Below are 17,161 nucleotides of genomic sequence, written 5' to 3'. Positions count from 1 at the left end.
TATCGATCTCTTTGTGCAAACGAATCTGTTTTAATATCGAGTATATTATTATAATATTAGCAAACCCTGAACAACCCTTTAACCGGGTAATTTTCATCCGAGGGGTATTTCACTCGTTTTCAACCAACATCGTCAATTATTTTTGTCAACTGCGGCGTTGCACATTCTGTCGAATTTGCTAACAGCGAGACTACCTTCCGTTACTAGTCGACTTCAAAGAAGACAATTTTCCATCCAATTCGTACAAACGTCTAAAAATAAGTTAATACATAACAACAAATCGAATAAGTCAATATGCTAGGAGTTTCAGGCGCAAGTCCTCTTTCCAGATGTGTTTTGCACGGACCGATTATAAAATCCTCGTTGATGTTACCGATGGACAAGAAGAGCGACAACCCCATTGGCTACAGTCAGACCCCAATATAGGCAGCACCAGGCTCGGCACCAGGTGGCGTTTGGGTAAGTCATCTTTACCACACAAGCACACGGCTGAGACTTGCCGGCTGCACTCGACATCTTTAACACCAGACGTAGACAGATGGAGACCTGCTGCACCGCACGGTACGGCACGGTTGCGTCGCGAATTCATTAGATCACTCAAAATTACACAAATTGTAACAAACCCTCATCTTGCTATAAACTTTATTTTTAACAACTAAAGAGAAAAATGGATCTCAGGAGCCCGCTGGGTTCCGAAGCGCTGGAAAATCTCAACACTGACTTAACAAAATCTTGAAGTTACGGAAATCCGCAATTCAAATAAAACAACAGTATTAAATTTTGAACTTTAAACTGGAAATGACCATCTGTTAACCCGAAACGAGAGAAATTTTCAATGAACAACAAAAACAAACTTTATCTGGACTTTATTTACTTTACTGGAAATCTACACATCCTGAGATCGTATACAAAATAAATCTACCAGCACAATGGCATTTAAAAATAAACTCAATATTTCTACAAAACAAACAAATAATCTGAAGGCCTTGTTGAAACATTTCACCCCGTTACAAATGGTCAAACAAAGAAACAAGTATAACTTGTGCACAACTCTTGTGCAGATAAAGCGCATTTTTTAACCGAAATAGTTTTTGTTTTGCCATCACCAATGGATATATTTCTTGCAGACGTCTCAATCGCTCTTTGTGAGTACCCTCTTCCGACAATCCGTTCTTGAGGTGTAAGGGCATATACCAGATCACGATAAGAGGCGGAGGAGGAGGGCTATGGTTGGTAGAAATTAATTCCTTTCGTTGAGACCTTTCATGGTAGCACATGTGTGTGTGTTTACCCCCCCCCTCATTTTTAAATTTTAACTTGGCGCCACTAAAGGCATGTGTATGCAAAATCTGAGATCAATTGGTTGTCGTATGTAAAGTATATGCACGTTTTACTTTCAAAAACAGCATCACAGGAAATAGTTCGTGGGGGGAGGAGGGGGGGGGGCTTTTAGACAGCGAAATTTAATGGCCGTCTGGCACACCTTCAAGGTATAAGCTACCTAATGCAAAAAATTCCAGGACTCTAGGACCATTCCCCTAAAAGTAGTTCAAAACGGTACAAGTGGGTCCGGACGGACGGACGAAACGCAAACAATAGCACATTTTTTTAATGCTTAAAAAATAAGTCTCAAAAGTACTCACTACTTTGTAATCCACTTTCTTCTTTTTTTAAATCGTCAGCACTAGTTCCATAACGATCGACATTGTTGAAATGGTAGCTCGGATACAAACTTTAAAATTGACGAAATACCTCCTTTTCTATAACTTGTAACTGAATTTGTGCACACCAACTCTAGACAGCAATCGAAAAACTGTTCGTGTATCACTTCTTCTTAACTTAACTGATAAAACAAGTCTCCGAAACACCGGCTGACTGCCGGAAAAATGCGAATTTGAAATTTACACGCAACGGACTGTTACGTACGCTAAGGCAAATGACCGCCCCGCACAACGGCGGCCAAAGCTGTTTAAGTCCGGGCCATCTCCATCCCATTTTTCGACGAAATGTGAGCGTTTACCACGCACTTTCGTATCTAGAAACTTTGCACATGTACCGTCGCATATCTAAATCAAGTAAATTTTACTTTGATAAAGTCCCCTTTTCAAACATCTGCTAAATAATTCTCGTATAGACGCAATAACCCCCTTTACCCCCATCTTTCTTAACTCTACGTCTTAAGTTACAAAAAAAAACAATTAAAACTTACTAAATTATTGAACAATTTTTACAGCAAAGGTACAACTGCAACTAAAATTAAATAAAGCTCATCAATTGTGTGCCTATTTGTAACAAAAATCCACCCGGTTTCTTGATCACTTTCAAAAATGCTAAATACAGTGTGTGCCGCTTGCCATTCCCATAATTTTAAACGGAAATTACGCTAGTTATGCGCATTCTTTAGCAATCCAGGAAGGCATACGCTTATTGTCAGTATTATTTCAACCTAGTAGGCATACTCCCTTGGTTTATATAGCAATATAATTCTAAATAATAGTAATGTATGTACAGGGTGGCCAACTACGAATGCGAGGTACTGTATCTGAGAATCTATCCATCGTAGAGGCTTGTGGTAAAAAAATATTTATTACTAAAACGGCCACGAGCAAAACCTGGAAAATATTGTTAAGTTTTTGAAATGACCGCTAGGGGGCGTAACTGCAATCTGGAATCTAAAAAAGTGATGTTTCTGTAAATTTCGCTATATTAACCTAACAAAAAAATGTCAGTTTTCGCGAGCTTGTTTAGGCATCATTTAGCTACTTTTTCATGAAAAAAAAAATCGAACCAATCCATTTAATTTTTTTGAGAAAATTAACCATGTCTATCGAAAAAAGTCTTCAAGCGGCGATATGCCAAACTAACAAAACTTCTTATAATATTTGTAGGCGAAGAATATCTCTTTTCAATTAACCCGAGTTTGTTAAAATCGGCTCAGTCGTTTCAAAGATACAAGGTGTCCTTTACGGAAACCTTTGAATACCCCCCACCACTTCATTTTTAGAGATACAGGAACAATTTTCAAACAAAAAAGGTTCAGATTATCGTCGTCTTCAAAAACCGGATTTTTTTGTTAGGTTAATATAGCGGAATTCACAGACAAATCACATTTTTGAGGTTCCAGATTGCAGTTACGCCCTCTAGCGGCCATTTCAGAAACTTAAAAATATTTTCCACGTTTTTCTCGTGGCTGTTTTAGTAATAAATTTTTTACCGCAACCCTCCACGATCGATAGATTCTCAGATAGAGTACCTCGCATTCTTATTTGGCCACCCTGTACATATAAAATGTGTCCAAGATACCGTTGTCTATCATGGGGATCTCGGAAACCATAGAATATAGGAAGATCGTAAATTAGGGAAACGTTGCGCAATTAAAGAGTTAATACCATTCGCTCAAAGAAACTCCGATTACTTCCGAATATATGCCAGGAAAACCCGAGGGAAAACCGAACCATCAAAACATCTGCCGCCGCCGTTTCTCGCAAAGCCGCCGATAAGTACCTACCAGTAGAACCGTGACACTTGGGCCGCCATATTGGATTTTATACGTTTTGCCCACGTGGACGCGAATGTTTTTGTAGATTTTAGACCATGATTTGATCATTCGCACTCTAATGCGCTTATTAATAGCGCGGTTTACTTCGAGGACTCAATTTAAATTATTTCTTTGAAATTAGACTTTGATTAATTAATTAATTCTGGCACCCGATTTATTTACCCTAATCGTTATTTAATATTCATTTCGCATCGATGATAGAACTACCTCGCAACACAACTCGATTTGCTTATATAGCAAACGCTTTCTCGTAAGTTCTCGAACGTTCCCGAATACTATAGAATGTTCTCGCACAAACATGCCACATTTCCCGGAAAGAATGTGCCACATTCGCTTTCGTTTGTTATCGCCGATGACTAATCTTTCATGGTGCCTCGATGTCTATCGGAACTTCTAGAATATTCGCTACAATGTAATGAACAGTTTGAAATACTCAATAAAGGCAAATCTTACCCGAGTATTTTTTCCGCATTTAAAAATAAAGTAAACTTTTGTTAAATTATTTGAAATAATGAGTGCAACAAATACGATACAGCATTACGATGGATAGTGTCTGACGTCACATCAGGTGACGTCATTTTGAAATACGCCCATTTTATTATTTGAAAAAATAAAAAATAATTGTAAATACAAATGTTTTAGAGCTAAAAGATAGTTTAAAAAATTTTCTTTTCAATAGTCCTTAACATAAGGGAGTTAAGGGGGAGTTATAACGATTTTTCGAAAAACAAAAAAACGCCAATAACGAACCGGGGCACCAAATCAAAAACTGAAACTAAGAATAGTTGTTTAACGGCCGTTTACGGGTGTAACGACTTAGTATTAACACCCTGTATAATTAAGTAGGTATATAAACAATAACTGTAAGTTCGTGAAACATTTTTGAAGATGTTGGCTATATTTCAGAAACTCGTATGTGTTTTTGGAAGTGTCGGGAGTTTTAAAAATGTCAAATGTTTTGGAAATGTGTAGGGAAGTTAGAATGTTAGATCGAGTATTCCAGACATCGGGGCGGCAGCAGCCGTCATAAGAGAATAGTAGCATATCCCGCATTCTTTCCGGGAAATGCGATGTGTTTATTCCAGAATGTTCTAGAAAGATTATTGTTTGCTATATAAGCAGGTTTAATTGTGTTTGGTTCAATAGTACCTCGGTTAGTACCAACATCGACGTTGTGCTGATAAATAGTTCGCGCCCGTGTTTACACGTTATAAATCAATCCATTTACGTTACGACTGTTAAAAATTCATTATTAATTATTTGTCAATAAATAGATCACGTACTCAAATTTACGTTGAACACCGGTTCGAGTAATGTATGACAACCACGCCTACCTACTTATATACATAATCGCCTATTGCATTCGGTATTTGGTATCAATTATGCAAACTTTTGCAACTCACCTACTTCTCATCGTGTCATCTGTCTCCTCATTACGAATACCGACATCGGTATCGCAAAGAAAACTCTAAACATCCTCCGGTTTTCTTCAACCTTACTTTCGATTTACCCCATTTGACGTCGCGCCAATCGAACATCAACATGTAGTGGTTCCAATAGCGAACCTTGAGGAACCTCTCTTATTGGCGCTCTTTGAGGGTAATTTAATATCAATTGGGAGAAGTTTAGTTCATCTTTCGGACGGAATGTTGCGGAATTTAATACACGGAAGCCTCCTAAGTCAAGAACAGCGCAATTTTGATTCGATCAATAGTGCGGGAACTAATGACATTATATGTGCAAATGGATTGAACAGTAGCTGCAGGTGTGGTTCCCTGTGGGACCCCTTCAATGGTGTCTGGTGCTAAAGTCAAAATAGTGTAATTTCCATCTTTCATCACAAGGTAATACTCCGTGTAATTATGAATAACAAACAATGGTCGCCCAAACAAGGGTCCGTTGCGCCACGACGCATCTGGCGGCCGCCAAGCGAAAGGAAGAACATAAATAAAACGAATGTCGTAATAGGAAACAAACAGTTACAGCAATAAAAGATATTTAACACCTGTTCTAATTGCAAATGGGATTTAAACTACTAACGTTGCACGGATACTGAGCAATCAACAAAGCGAACGCGCAGGTAATTAGCAAATCTTAAAAGGCTTGGTAATGACACTGACGCCCGCCAATAAAAACGGATACCGGTGGCGAAACAAAGGATGTTGGCGCTTCTTTATCATTACCTCCGCTACATGTCAGTGCACTCGCACCAGACGGTATTACAACATCCTCCATGTAACTACAACTGCTCGCCGTGTCTAAACGCACGCAATTACGTCACCTTTCTCTAAGTCAAACATATGCAACTTCTTTTTGTTCATCGGGACAGAAGGCAGAAGAAAGGATGAGTCATTCAATTCAAGTGCTATGTTTTCATCAATTGAAATTAATTTATTGTACAAACCGTCGAGTTAATCGTCAAATCTCATTCCATCACCCCGAACATTATCTTTGCGTGTTTTGTCACGAAGTGGGATAAAGCACACAGCGTTCAGAACCTGATCACGCACCTGAGGGTACACAAAAAACAACCTGGTAACATCCAAAGGTTACTGAAATGAACAAGAGACTCCAAATTTACTGGGTTCATAAACACACGTGACAAAATTTTAAAACAATTGCAAACACCTTATTTAAACCCTAACTTTCCCCAACACAAATGTTAATCAAACACCACATACGAAAATACAGAAAAAAATTATCCATTTTATTCAAAAAGAATGCCTAAGAAACAAACCCCAAAGAAATTTTACACAAAGAAAACACCTGCCAATTTTATCAATTTGTTTCGTTCATATGTTAGGTATAAAATTACATGTTTAAATGGTGTACACGACTTCAATATTAATTAATGTTACAAAGGTTCCAGAAGTTTCAAGATTAAAAATTCACGGTTTTAAAAGTCAAAGTTCCAAGGCTCAAAACTTACGATTCATCATTCAAACGAGGGTAGAGTCACTTTCTGGACTAGAATTTTTAGATTCTTGATTCAAACTTTTAAGATTCAAAATACAAAGTTCCATATTCAAATTTTGTAACGGGAGCCCGCTAAAGCATTTTTGAGATTTTAATAAATTTTTCGACGAATGGTTTCCGAGTGCGACGCTGGTTAAGGAGTGCGTCAAAAACGCCAGTTTGTCTTGACTCAAAGACGGCAAGTGGCGACCCGATGTCTCGCTGGATTTCTAGAATATTCGCTACATTATCGCCTATGCCTACGACTGTCCCAACAGATTTACGTAGGCGAAAACCCATAGGTGGTCTAGGTAGCCAGACAGACACACGAAGAGAAGTCGGGGGCAAAAGCGTTTTAAAATGTTGTATTAATTACAAGGGTACTTTATCCTGACCTTTTCATACGACCGCTTCGTTTGTGTCAAAGATCTCAAAACTACTAAGAAGTTTTAATTTATGAATGAGAAATCCTCCAGCTGCTCAACACTTGACTAATTAAATTCGCCGCGTGTGTTGCTTTTGCATTAAAGAAAGCGACTCTTGGAGCAAAACCAAATCGGGGTCAGGTTTGAATTACCGGCTTTAATCAAAAGTGATCTGCATAAATTACGCCGACGATTTACGACCTTACATTTCCACGCATTTTTCGTCACAATGTCGGTGTTTCCGGTAACAATGTCCTGTTTCACCGCGAAGAAAGCCCCAACAAAACATATCGCGTAGTCTTGGAAACGTTGGCGCTAAAATCAACATTCCCACAAAGGAGATACCAACATAATTAGTAAAAAAAAACATTACTAACCACTTAAAGTTAATGAACGATTGCATTCAAATGAACCGCTATCTCTCTCGCAGTTTCCTGCTTAGCGGTACCAGGAAGAACTGACAAATCTTATCGAAAACCGCACAATACTTTCCATTTAAAGAACGCGTATATTCCATTGAGCCTTGAGGTGAGAGGAACATAACTATTTGTCATTTATCTCTACTTGAATTTTAAATTCACCACATATGTAAATCAGAGATGATAAGTTGGCACACCATTATCGAAAATTGCAAAAAGTTATACCGTGTGTCCTATTTTGGTTGGGACAACAGTATATCTCAGCTGTTTTTAAAGACTTGCCGTTTTTGCGACCCTGTGTTGTGCCACTTTTTTGTGAAACTTTTAATACACAAACAGGAACAATTTACCTACGTTTGTCTCCGAGATACAGGGTGGAAAAGTTTGACTTTTTGGAATGTTATTGTACACTGTGTCCAAGATAAGAATGGCGATCTCCGAGACCATAGCAGATACGACGATGCTCAAACTAGAGAAAAGATGCGCAATCGAAGAGTTATTATCATGCTTTAAAGAAAACCAGAGATTTCCGATTATTACCGAAGATATGCCAGAAAAACCGAAATTTGCCGATGTCATTTTTATTTTTTCTGATGATATTTGAACAGCAAGACACAACAAAACTACTTTCTCATTACCACTTTTGAGCTCTACAAGACACCGTTGATATAATTTTGATACGTATCGTTTCGAAGAAATCATTAACTTTATTTTTTTTATATGGGCCGTAAAAAAAGTACACACTGTATTGGGTAGCATTTTTTTATTACGAATGCAACGATATACAGTACACACTCGGGCATACACAAAAAAAAACAAAAGTTGGAAACCGTTCAACAAGATGGTGCACCTGCGCACAACGCCCAAATAGTGCGAGAATACCTATAGACCGAGCTATAGACTAGACGAGACAAATTTTCGATGTGCAATGGGTATTCTCGCACAACGAAATCGGCAAATTTCGGTGTTTTTCGGGCATACCTTCGGAAGTAATCGGAATTACACTGGTTTTATTTAAAGCATGATGACTCTTTAATTACAGCTTATCTACTCGTCGAAGAAGCGCGAAACTTTCACTCAATGCGCAAAGCTAGCGAGTGCGAACGCATTAGGAAAGAAAAAGATAACCTGTACGCGAGACGACTGCCTTAAAACAACTTGACAAATTTTATTATTAATACATAATCTCTTACTACTAAGTACATTAACTAAACAGTAAACCAGGAAATTCTGCCCATTTTATATCAATTAGTAATGACTATTTCCCCACCAGTATCGGCCACTGTTTACTGCGCATCTTACACTGAAATTGTCATGATTCTTCGAGGAATAAACGAGCTGTACGCAGCTTTTCTCTAATTTGTCCATCCTCGTATCTTCTACGGTTCGAAGATCGTTATCTTGGACACAGTATATTTGACCACCCATGTTAGATACAAAAACTGCCTACTTTAGATATTTTTACGTAGAATCCAGTGGCGTAGTGAAAAAAATGTTGGATCACCGTTTCTGAGATTTGACCCAATTTAGTATTTTCTAACAACGCCCTGTATATCTTAACTATCTGATCACACTGATGTATCATAACCCATATTTTTTTAAATTTTAGCCACGAACCAAAAATAAAAACCCTATTTTTTACGATTTTTAAATAGTAGACCCTCAAGTAGACCATTGATTCGTGAAGATTTTGTTTTGTTTATTGTATCCATGGTAACTAAGGCAGCCGACTAAGTTTTCATATCGGCAGTACATATGTCTAGACGTTCCAATCGCCCTTTGAAAGTATCCTCCTCTCACACTCCGTTTTAGAGTACCTACCATAACCCCCCCCCCCCAACCCATCTCGAAAAGAAGTCGCGAAGGAAGGCTATAGTTTGTACTCGAGTTTGTATAAACCAATTCAACCAATTAGAATACTACGATGGGTAAAATGTGTTTCCCCCCCCCCCCTCAATTATCAAAACATGTTATTTAGAACCACTACAGCCATATGTGTGCAATATATGTCCATTAGGTTACCTCCCCCCCCCTCCCATTTATTTTTTTGAAACCACTTTTCATAATTAAGTGCTAATTAGGTGGTGATTTAGTGGTCAGTGGCCCCCATGGAAAAAAATGCACATACGTTAATATTTCAAACGCCAAAATCCTCGTATACTTTGGTGCTAATTAGGTGGTTTAATTAAAAACAAAGTACGTCGAAGAATACGTGATTAGGTATAATAGCTAGCTTCGTCCAATTAAAATCTACTTTTGTGCCAAACGGCGAGGGCAAGAATTTTTAAACTGAGCACTAAATTAGCACTTAATTATGAAAGGGTTTCAAAAATAAATACGTGGGGGGGGGGGTTCATGGTAGGTACTCTAATGAAAGGGTCAACGGAAGAAATTCATTTCTACCCGAGTTTCTACCAATCACAGACAGTACTCACAAAGGCAAAATGAATCTTCTGGACAAGACATGTCTATTGTTGAGGTTGTTGATGGAAGGGGACTACAGCTACTACGGGCCATATAAAAAATAAAGTTGATGATTTCTCCGAAACGAAACGTATTGAAAATCTCTCCACGATATCTTGTAAAGCCCAAAAAGTGACCTATTCAAATGTCACCCGAAAAAAATAAAACCAAAATAGGCAAATTTCGCTCTTTCTGACATCTTCAGAACGAGCTTCGGAAGTATTCGGAATTTTCTGGCTTTCTTTAAGCCTTTGAGCTTTAGTTTGGGACGTTAATATTCAAATCTATGCATTTGAAGTGACTGTGCGCCGTTTAATTAATAACCAATAGCTCATTACAACTCATTTAATCAATTTTGTGGGATTATCTACGAATAAACACAGTCCGATTTTTGTTGATTTTTTCATTGTAAAAGAAAGAGCATTTATTGGAATTGTTAAGGTTAAGAAAAATGTCTATCTCCTTTTCTTGTGCTAATGCATTTGTGACAGCTCCGGGGTGATTTATTAAGTTTTCGTTTATTTTATAAAAGATTAAGGTAATTGTATGGAGATAACGCTTTTTAATCTGAAAAAAAAAACGTTTGTTTTCATAGAAATTTACCCATGGCCTATGTGTTGACCATTTAAAATCGCTTTGTGCCAAGTTCGAGACCGAGGTCGTTCGTTTTGAAATTGCATCAAAAAGATGGTAAGGTTTGTTGTAGATAATTAGCCCGAAATTTAAAGGCCACAACCAGGGCCGGACTGGCCCAGGCCGCTAGGCCGCCCGAGCGGCCGGGGCCCCGCGCCATCGGGGACCCTGGACGAGGCCCTCGTGAAACCGCGAAACGGAGCCTCCGCCGCGGGGCCCCCCTAAGCGCTAATCCAGCTACCCGAGGCTCCGCGATGTGGAGTAGCGAGTCAACTGGGCTCGCTCGCTTGCTGCGGCAGCGCTCCCCCCTCCTCGCTCGATCCAAACGTGTGGCGTACGTGTGGCAATACTGTTCGGCAAGTTGTTTGAAATACAATTAAAACAATCTGCAAATCGCTTGTCTTCTTTTTCGGGAGGGGGGGGGTCCATGAGTTTGGGGGCCTTTTGGTCATGGAGCGCCCGGGGCCCTTACCCACCCAGTCCGGCCCTGGCCACAGCAATACCTTTTATGGGTTCCGAGATTTCTATGATAGACATCCTCATCTCGAAAACACAAGTGTATATTATATTATATTTCAAAATTTTGAAATGACATGTTTCTACATTTATTGATTGGTAACGGCTGCCATGGATGCAATAAACAAAACAAAATCTCCATGAATCCATGACCTACTAATTAAACACTGTAAAAAATAAGGTTTTCATTTTTGGTTCATGGCTAAAATAAAAAAAATGATACGATACATCAATGTAATCAGGAAAAAGAATGCAAAAAATTCACGTGAAGATATACAGGGTGTTGCATTTAAAAAATACCAACTTTGGGTTAAATCTCAGAAACGGTAGTTCGTTCATTGATTTCTACGTTAAATTACTCGTAAAAATATCTAGGATGTACAGTTTTTACCTTTTTTCTATCTTACATGGGTATAGTAAGATTCGATACCTCGTTCAATACCATTCCAAAAAAGCAAACTTTTCGTTTTTTACCCTGTATCTCAAAACGAATGTTATCAGATTGATTCTGTTTGTGGTATTATTAAAAACAGCTGAGGATACACTGCAGTCTCAACCAAAATCGGTATATAATAAACCGATACAACGAAATATCGAAGGATCCTCAGTATTACAATCACTTTTAACGACAATTTATTTTAATCTTACAAAATACATTTTATAGTTAACAAAAATGCATCAAATTCATGTCTTGGGCTTTGAGATAATGCTCTTGGTTTTTTTCCCAACGATCTTGGTGCATAAATAACGATTTTGACATGTTTTGATCAAAATCCATGTGGTCCATAAAAATAGATCAAATTCATGTTTAGATCATTGAGATAATGCTCTTGATCTTTTTCCCAACGATCTTGGTGCATAAATAACGATTTTGACATGTTTTGATCAAAATCCACGTTTTCGCCAAAAATTCATCAAATTCATGTCTTGGGCATTGAGATAATGCGCCTAGTCTTTTTCCCAATGATCTTGGTGCATAAATAACGATTTTGACATGTTTTGATCAAAATCCACGTGGTCGCCAAAAATGCATCAAATTCATGTCTTGGGCATTGAGATAATGCGCTTAGTCTTTTTCCCAACGCTCTTGGTGCATAAATAACGATTTTGACATGTTTTGATCAAAATCCACGTGGTCGCCAAAAATGCATCAAATTCATGTCTTGGGCATTGAGATAATGCGCCTAGTCTTTTCCCAACGATCTTGGTGCATAAATAACGATTTTGACATGTTTTGATCAAAATCCACGTGGTCGCCAAAAATGCATCAAATTTATGTCTTGGGCATTGAGATAATGCGCGTAGTCTTTTTCCCAACGCTCTTGGTGCATAAATAACGATTTTGACATGTTTTGATCAAAATCCACGTGGTCGCCAAAAATGCATCAAATTCATGTCTTGGGCATTGAGATAATGCGCGTAGTCTTTTTCCCAACGATCTTGGTGCATAATTAACGATTTTGACATATTTTGATCAAAATCCATGTGGCCTCAGAAAAATAATTTAACATTTTTGAATCACACACATGCAAACGTGCACGTTATCAACTCTTTCAGCATCAAGATAATGCGTTTGAAAGCTTTTACAACTCTAAATTCATGTGTAAAGAATAATTTTGGGTACATTTTGCTCTAAAACTTTTGACCGAGACCACAGAGAAGAGTTATATTGAATTGTTACACATCTAAGAGTCATAGGGAATAATCTAGCGGAAGTCCCAACCCGATACATGACCTAGGGAATGAAATATGTTAATTTTTATTATATTGAGTTCGCAGTTTTTCCTGTTCCCGATTCACTCGAAGTCGTATAACTTTTGTTCCTGTTGAACCAGCTTCCTGAAAATCAATAGCGTCCGTTCTTAATGTCCAACGTACCCGTATACCAAATTTCAACACAATCGGCCACTTTTAAAAAGAGTTAGAGCGCACACGGACGGACGGACGGACGGACGGACGGACGGACGACAATACAAAACTATAAAGGATCTGAGGATCCTTAATAAAAGCGAGAATAAAAGCCATGTTTGTATGTCTGCCTGTCGGATATTAGCTATAGGCGTCTGGACCAGTCCACATCAAATTTGGCACATAATCAAAAGGGTCTGAGCGGACCAAAAAAAGTTCGTCCAGCGACCCCATCTTCAACGTCCTTATATGCAGAAAAACACAAAAAAAAACAGTTTTTTGAAACCATTTTATGCTGAAACTTATCCTTACAATATGTTTTAAACAGACACTCAAGAGGAGTATTCGAGGGAGTATTTATGATTTACTCGAGGATTTCGAACCTAAAACTTGGAAGATTTAGAACTGATACAGGGTGTCCCACGACGAATGTCCGCTATCTATATCTGGAAAAGAAGACTTGGGAATATTTTCAAAAGTTGACAGCATACCTCGCAGCATACTAATGAGTAATGACGATAACAAGAATTCATCTAAAATATTCATCAATCCCTCAAGTTGATGACATTACCGGAAGTTGGAATGCCAATTTACTTATTTTAAATGGAACACCCTATATATAATTTCATACTTAAGATTCGAAGTAATTCATATCCTATATCTAAATTTGGACGTTTTTGACCTATTTCAAAAATGAGGTTTGCAGCCCAAATCATAATTCCCACTTTTTCCGTATCGGAATTGTCGAGGGAATTCTTGGGTTTGGTAGGGGGTTCAAAAACATTGAAAATTGAATTGAAAAAATCGTTAAACGTGATTTTTTTAACGGAAACCCTCTCTTTTTATAATTGCCTCATTAAGTGTACAAAAATAAGGGCAACTTTGTATGAAGGAGCCTCGGAAGTAGCCTATTCCCGAGCCTATTCAAAACATTTTCAGTTTTCGAAATATTGGCAATTTAATATTTTTTCGAGTATTTTTTATTGGAAAAATGCTATGTATTAAGTATACGGTTTTAAGAATCATGTTAGCCATGCCTCGTCATTTTTTAATTTTCTATTGTTTTTTTTTTCACCGCCATGACGACCAGTCATGGCCAACTAACAAAGGTTCTTAAAAACGATGGTTTTGTGATAACTTTTTTACTGAAACTAACATCGTTTAATCGGAGATTGCGTTTAAAATGACGATTTCATAAAATGTCAGGGGAAATAAGCATTTACGGAGAATCTTAATTTCGGGATAGCGCATCAACACATTTGAAAAGCTAACGCCATTTTTGCCAAAAGTGACCTATACATTATACACTGAGTCACTGACGTAATTGGTGCCCATGCCAGAACCTCGGCCAGAACCGGGGCCAGAACGTATGCTTTAAGTCTTCTATCTATCATACTATATTAACAATGTACCGTAAGAATCTCTGCAAAAAAGAAACGTTTTATTAGCAACTTTCGTATTGAAAATAAAACATGTAGGTACCTACTGAAACAACAAAAATGTACCTCATGAAAACCTATTATTTCTTGTCGAAACCTTGCAGATTCGTATAGGATGCATGCCAATATTGCGGCACCATATTTCGAATTGAGACAATACCGCGGATTTGAAAATAACAAACATAAAGAAACAAAACACTAACGTTTGGGTTATTTTGGCTTCTGCCTACGAACTTTTTACGGCACTGACCAATTCATCTAGTCACGAGATTTGTGCCGCCAAAGTTCCGCAGTAAATCCTTTGCAATTCATCCCAAACTCCCGCAATGAGCCCAAATTCCCTCTTTTTGCAAGCCTGATTAACCCTTCGATCTCAACACTAAAAATTAAGCTTGTTTCATGAAGAGCTTCTTTATTAGGATTACACATTATAGCCTCCGAGATAGCCTCCAGGTAGGTAAGTACCGATATGACGAAAACGGAAAACCAAATTTCCCCAAATTAACTGGTTTTCTGTTTATGAATCATACAGTTCTCATTGATTATGACTATCGATAAAGTTAATGGATCGGAACACAGTTGAATTGTGTGAACACGCCTCAAAATGAGCGAGAGACCGCAAGATTACTGCTGTTAAAGGTCGTCAATCCTTTCTAGTCATAATTACGACATTTTCGACGAACTACTACACCAAGATAACTTCTTTGTTATGCACTTCTGTAGCCATCGCCATAAATACACGGATGAATCACATTTCTGCATCCTACACTATTAATGCCATTTACTTAACGAAGCTCACCTTGTATTACTACTGCAATGAATGTCAACTAAAAATAAATGGTACTTCCTACTAATCTTCGTCCGCCTATTAATACCATACCTACCTCCAAGTCGATACTGTCAACGGTTATCAACCTTTTGCAACACAGTCTTGACAGTTCGTCAATAGACAGAAATTAGTCTTTCTGTTTACATACAAAGAAAAAGTCAATGAACCAACCCCTATTAACGTTAACGCTCAACAACAGGTTCATTTCGTGCCTCGATAACTGGAAGGCACGAAAGAGTCATAAATATTAACATCTTGTTTACATTTAGAGGTGATAAGAGAAAGATCAAACGGCTCACCTTAAGTTTTATATCCGAATTAAAGTGCGAGCACACTGTAACGATGTAAACGCTAATTAAAACTGCTGGATGTTTGTTTATGTTTATTCACAAGTGATCCTAAAATTAATTTAACTGTTTACGTACGATACAAGCGCAACGCACCGCGAACACCAGCAAACTAAAACGCGCACTGGCGAGAATCTGACATTCGAGCGCATGACCGCTGACATTTATGCTTCATCTCTTTTGCTCATTAAAGAAGGGCGACTGATATTCCGATGATATACAGCATGCTTCAAATATATTACGCGCACAGATTGCGATTACCGAACTCTCGGAATATATTCGGGGCAATACATTTTTTTGTAAAAGTACAATGTGTACTTTCCGCAGGTTCAAAATTACAATAATACTAACAAAAGCGCTTACTTATTAATAATTATGAGAAGTAAAGCAACAATCTCTAACTGGGAAGAATTGTCAGAAGTTAATTAAATGCATGCAGCACTTTGTGGTTGACGGTTGTTGTGTAAGTAAAACCACAGCAACCTAATCTAGGGATATACACAGTCACAGTGATGTTCCCATCAATTTCTTTGAGAGTGTACTCAGTTGAGCCGGTGGTGGTGTTGCTCCCTTTAAAACACGAGGGGGCAGGGGGTCATCCCCTGACACATTTATAAAAATTTGATACTCAAAACGTAATGCAATTTCAGCTCTCTAAATTGGTAAAAAAAGTGTTTGTGGATAACATAACGACCTTCAATTCGCTTGATGTATAATTATCATCTCCAGTGGCGCCTTGATTGAGAGTATACGCCATATGTCTATAAAATTCTTGAGAGTATACAGCGTATATGGAGTATACCCTATGGCAGGGGTCGGCAACCTGCGGCTCTTTTGATATAAAGTTGCGGCTCTCCGAATTTATCTAAAAAAATTAGTTCATTTGTTCGAAATTCGCCTTTTTAATTAATCTTATTTGTTTACGAAATCAAAAGTACACTTGCAGCAAATAATTATCTAATTTGTGACACTTGTTTACTTTCTGGTATTCTTTTGTTTTTTATTATAGCAGCGTACTCCGATGTATAAACACAGATTTAAACACTAAATCTGTGGTATAAACACGTAATTAATTAATGAGAAGGTATTTTTGTGAAAAATATTGAATAACATAAAAACTGCGGGGTTTAAGCACAGGGTACCCCTTATGAAGAGAACACAAAAGACAATCGAATAGCAAAATAAAATAGTGGTGGTTCCAAAAGAATAGTTATAGCACTTTGAACAAATGGCATTGAAACAAGTAAAAATATGCAGGATGTTCTATTTAAAAAGATGAGTTATTTATTGACATCGTAAGAATGGGACACCCTGTACATTCAGAAATAATTTCTGTAGATCTGCAACCACCAATATTTTTTACCAGGTATCAGCTATGGAGGAAAAATCGACGCACTGTTGCAGGACCCTGTATATACAGTGCCGGTTTAGGAACATTTTCTCCCCCAGGGCACAGCCCTTTAAGCGTCCACCCGACATCTAAAAAAATCCTTTATTAAAAAATTAGTCTTTAATAGAAAATAAATGGAATAGTATAATTTCACGAAAAATAAATTATTTGCGTTTTTAGATAGGTAACAAAAAATAATAACTGAATCGAAAGAGGTATTTTTAAATAATAAAAAAGTCATAGTTCTCTAAAACATTTTTTTCTAGCCTTTTGTGAAG

At 37.7% G+C, this 17,161-nt stretch overlaps 1 protein-coding gene across 6 annotated transcripts in view; it reads right to left on the bottom strand.

The window, feature by feature from the left end:
- The window catches only part of LOC116179778 (prominin-like protein), a 72,425-nt gene extending 56,807 nt beyond the window's left edge, over nucleotides 1-15,618 (bottom strand). For all 6 annotated transcript variants that reach the window (XM_031499613.1, XM_031499616.1, XM_031499615.1 and 3 more), the window contains exon 1: nucleotides 15,446-15,618. The gene's annotated coding sequence lies outside the window, so the exon portion shown is untranslated. The remainder of the gene's footprint in view (nucleotides 1-15,445) is intronic.
- Nucleotides 15,619-17,161: the final 1,543 nt, after the last annotated feature.

Source organism: Photinus pyralis, unplaced genomic scaffold (assembly GCF_008802855.1).
Source record: "Photinus pyralis isolate 1611_PpyrPB1 unplaced genomic scaffold, Ppyr1.3 Ppyr1.4_LG8, whole genome shotgun sequence".
NCBI classification, from domain to species: Eukaryota; Metazoa; Arthropoda; class Insecta; order Coleoptera; family Lampyridae; genus Photinus; species Photinus pyralis.
Note: the sequence above shows the minus strand (reverse complement) of the source record. Positions and strands in the feature narration are given on the sequence as shown.